At 34.5% G+C, this 5109-nt stretch overlaps 1 protein-coding gene across 1 annotated transcript in view; it reads right to left on the reverse strand.

Moving 5' to 3' along the window:
- Positions 1–5109, reverse strand: part of LOC110028946 (ribosome biogenesis protein TSR3 homolog) — a 37929-nt gene that overhangs the window by 8294 nt on the left and 24526 nt on the right. The gene's annotated exons all lie outside the window — the stretch shown is intronic.

Below are 5109 nucleotides of genomic sequence, written 5' to 3' on the forward strand. Positions count from 1 at the left end.
ATATATATATCAAGTGCATGTTAACCATCATGATCTTAGATGATCATAATTTAAATCTTCTTTTATTGCTTCCATTAAATAACTTAGAACGCCCAAAATATTGCATGTCAATCACTCAAAGAAATGTCTCAATGATGATATAGAGTTATTTTATTGGTGCTAAGACTTCCCTTATGCATAGCATTGGGTTAAAATTTAAATCAAAATAAAATCATGATTTTTTTTTCCGTTTTGATTATTTAAAAAAGCTTACAGCATGTTCTGCCCCTAAAAACAAAATCTTGGTTGAATATTCAATTACTTCAAACGTCTCTTTTAACATGAGAATTGGTATTATTTAATCCAATATATTTGAACTATGCTCCTTTTAAAAGGGCAGTCATATTATAACAAATTAAGAAAGCACTTAAAAGACATGATTTTGAGCTTGCTCAACTCATCTTTAAGAATGGTTCACTTGCTGATTTAAATGTCTAAAACATCTTCATTTTAGATGCCTCAATATACATGACACCTGATCTTGGTTTCATGATTTTATTTAGTATTTCACATGTTATTTAATGGAATAAACTGTCTTGCAGGATAACTTTGGGTCTGTTTGGGGCAGCTTATTAGTGCGGGCGGCATTTTCAAAATGCCACCGTGCCGTTTGATTTCAGCATTTGGATAGCTCATCTCAAAATGGCGTTTTTGGATCCTTAATAAAAGGGGACGCGGGATTGACCGAGAGTCCTGCGTCTTCATTTTGCGTTCGGGTGAAATTTTCTCCTGTGCCCTCTGCTCTCCGCCTCTCCTTCAATCAAACTGTGGAGGTCGCGGTAGTGCTTCCCTCTCCTTCGTTTCGGGTAGGAGCGAGGAAGTATCGACCGCAGCAAAGTGAAGAAGACATTGACGTGACAAGCGGCGTGGGAAAAAAGAAGATTTCAACGAAGAAGGTAAACTTTGTGGATCGTTCATCCTAACCTCCGAAAAACTTGAGATGAGTGATTTGGGTCTTTGATGGATCTATTAGGTTTTCTTCGGATCTAATCTTTGATGGACATGGATGAAGCAAGCTCGTCAGGATCCAGCGGCGCAGTTCAGCCCAGCTTATTCCCCTCCAAGCGGTCAAGAGGTGCTCTTCTTCTGAAATATATTTAAAGATCTATTCAAACTTCTCTTATTCTTTTTTGATTATTTATTGTTTTATTGAAATCCCTATTTTCTTTGCAGTTCTTTTTGATGTCCAGCGATTAGTCTCTGTTATGGCCTTAAAAAAAATTCTTCATGATTATGTGATGCAGGTAAGTCATATCTTGCTATGAAATGCTTGTTTTTGACTGAAGATTACACAGTTTTCAACAAGAATTAAATGAAATTTGAGGATTCGTGAACATAACCTAAATGGTTGGGATAAGGCTAATGTTGATGATGATTAATGAGGGTGGTCTTATATATGACTGAAAGGGAATTGAGCCTCAAATAAATAATTTGTTATGGCGGCCATTAAACGAATTTATATTGAAATTTTGATTAAATAATTAATTTTAAGAGGCTACTGTTATAAGTAGTTGAAGATCAAATTTTTTCGTCATGTTTGTAGCTCTTGACTTCTATGATGATTATCTTCATTGGATAATTTCATAGCATGGGTTGATGCCCAAAATGCTTGATCTAAAATGTGGCACAACGAGAATTAACCCCGAAAGTGGAAAACTCTATCCAGTTTTAGATCCTTAATATATTTGTGGACGTGCTCGTGAGCAAGTTTATTTCCTCTCATTGTACGCTCGTATAGGTGGTGTTTTGTTCTCTATTTTGTATCAAAAATCACTATCAAATCTCTGTTTCTACCCCTAATTTTATAAAATTGAAAGATTTCCTTAGGTCGTCTGTGAGTTGTTGAAACTGGGCAAGGAGTTGAGATATTCTAAACCTATTGCTAATAGAAAGACTACTAAACAATTAATCAATGGGTTCAATTTGGTTGGAGGAAATTAGTATGATTGAAACCAAAAGATTGAATTTCATTTAGGATTTTTTTGTTGTTAAAGTTTGATCAAAATTTGTTGCTATCTTTCTCTAAAAAGCCTAGGATTTCTTTTCTCCCTATACATGATGAATCTGATGAAGGAAACATTATACAGAAATTAAGTTGATGTGTCATACTTTAAAATTACGGGAGAGGTTACTTGAACATAGTTTATGACATGAAATTTATTAAATTGTTTTTATTAGAAATAATTCTTGTAAAAATGACTCTATAGTTAGTCTAGGGTTGGGTTGATGGGCAATGACTGCTTAGATGATTAAAAAAAAATGATCATAGAGGTGAGGTATTTACTAATTAAATTTAGGATATTTTGTCAATCTTTAATGCATTTATTTGGTTTAGAACAGAGGCAGAACGATAATTTATGCAGAATCAACTGTTTTCCAAACGCACAAACCAAACAGCCAGCCAGCTTATCAGGATCAACTGCAGATACACAGCTTGTCAGGATAAGTTGTTTATCAACATAAGCTGAATAAGTTGCAGATGCCCCCAATAAACCCTTTATTATATTGTTTTGAGCATTGTATGGTTTCAAGAAAAGATTATGTGGCCCACTTACATCATCTTGTGCGTTGATAGTTATTAGTATCACTCTGCTCATAATTGTTTTCTTTTTCTATCGATTGCTAGAGACATGTTCATATCTCAGTCAAAGTGTTGTAGCCCCCCAACCTTGAGCGAGGTTGACCCTTGGTTCATTCATGTGAGTGCATGTGCCTAAATCCATTACTCTCAGTCCAGTCAATCATAGCCTCAATTGAGGTAAATTTCTTATTTTTATAAAATTCTTGCTATTTGTTGAGATTGGGTACACAAGCATTTTCTTCTTAATTTTCACCCATGTAGAGATTTGGTAGGCAAAACTTCAAGCACTCCATTATCCCCCATTAGTGTAAGTGATCCTCTCTTTTAGAACTAAGAAGGAGATCTTTCGACCATAGATTGGTGATCCCCATCTTCACATAAATAAGTTGGATCCTTTGTGGTCTAAATCAACACCTTTGATATGAGCCATAGATTGTTTGGGTCTCATAACCACTTGCTAGTAGGTCACCTATATTGTGTCATATAATGATACCCACTTGTAAGGATATGACCCCTAGACATTTAAGAGTTTTTAGACAATTCTTGAACAAATTTAAATATTAAAATATGGCAATCCTACATCTACATAAAATTTTAAATTTTACAAAACCTTAGTTTAGTCAGTAGATATCTCAGACTCCAAGCCTCCATAAGATGTCCTAAGAAATTTGTCATATTTTCCCAATCGTCTAAATCATAGATGACCCTATGCCTAGTTGATAGTTTTCCTTGTATAATCTCACATGACAATTCCAATAACTTTTCTAGATAGCTATAGTTTTCCTTTTAGATGATCATAAATGGACTAGAGACCTTCCTACAGGTTAATTCTGGTGAATCTAAACTATTTAATAGAATTCTTACACCATGACTTTAGCAAATGTCAGTGGATTAAAGAAGATTCTATGAACACCTTTGCCTTAAGACGAGCAGCCAGAAAGCCATAAATGATTATGAGTCTTTTACTGACCCTCCCACTTAACTTACAAACACCTTTAAAAAACTTAATTGAAACTAATAGCCCAATTATAGACCTTATAAGTGACATTAAATTTATTTAGTGAATTTTGTTATTCTTTGATTCTAATCTCGGCTTAGTTGAGTAACTGGTTTAGAGATGTTCCAGTTGATTCTAATCTCAGTTTGTTTTTTTGGTACTTAGGTTAATCTTTTTGGTACTGAGAATAGCTTAACCCACCACAAGATGGACCAAGTTCTTTCTCAGAGACTTATAAAACTGATGAGAATTTAAACATAGTAAATCTAAAAAATTTAAAATGGGATCAAGTCCATTCTCCAGCACTGGACCTTCTAACCCGCTTCCCCGTATCTTAAACATCAAAAGTGGATCATCTTCCCCTCCTTTGGTACCTTTAACACTGCTCTAATCTTCGATCTATGATTCAGTACTTCGATACAAGTCATCCTAATCATAGATCTAGTACCTCAATAATGACATATCCCACACAGAGAGAGTTGATTTCATCACATTTGGGATGTTTTTAACAATTAATGATGAAACATTTAAATTATAAAGGATATAATAAATTGACAAATCATTTAATGACTAAAATATAAATCATTCTTTAATTAATAAACATCAACATTATTTAATCAAACATAAAATTTGAACATCACACATTTGATTAAATTGGCACCATCATAAGCTAGGGTATAGCTAGTGTCTCTCTTTATTTTATTTTATTTTACATGATGTGATTATGTTCTATGTGTGTGTGTGTGTGTGTCTTTGGTGATATTATGAGCACTTCCAATTAGGGCTGTAAGAAAAACATTCCGTTCGCGAACAGCTCGGTTTCAACTCGCTGAGTAGCTCATATTTGATTCGATCGTTAAGCAAATGATCCGAACATAAACACATTTTTTTAGCTCGATTTATAAAAGAGTCGTTATATTTATTAAGAAGTTTGATGTAAAAGTATAGAGAAAATAAAGAGGATCTACATATGATTTTTGTTGATTTAGAAAAAGCTTGTGATAAAGTTCCAAGAGAAGTATTTCAGAGAGTTTTAGAAAAAAAGGGTGTTTATATTGCTTATATTAAAATCATTAAAGATATGTATCAATTACCTTGTGTTTGAACAATTATTTCCAATTTCAGTTTGATTACAACAGGGATCAGCTTTAAGCCCACATCTTTTTGCTTTAGTTATTGCAAAAATTTAGAATGGTGGGTGTTGACCTCAATTTTCGTGAGGTCTAGTATCCCTCGTAGGAGTTAGGATCTAGCCTTAGGGGTCTTCCTGCGACTATCTTAGAACCTTAGAAGTGGTGCCCGCCTCGTTTTAGTTCAACCTATTTCCGTCCTCTTTTAGAGTTTCGCGTGTGTGGTATCGACTTCTAACACTTAGAAGGATGAAACCGACATGAGGAAACCCAAAATGGATTCCTATAGGACCTTCCCGAGCCTTAGGGTGACCTTCTGCACAATTCGCACTCCTGCGCGCACCAGCTTCGCAATTCGGAGA

Source organism: Phalaenopsis equestris, unplaced genomic scaffold (genome assembly GCF_001263595.1).
Source record: "Phalaenopsis equestris unplaced genomic scaffold, ASM126359v1 Scaffold000540, whole genome shotgun sequence".
Lineage (NCBI taxonomy): Eukaryota > Viridiplantae > Streptophyta > Magnoliopsida > Asparagales > Orchidaceae > Phalaenopsis > Phalaenopsis equestris.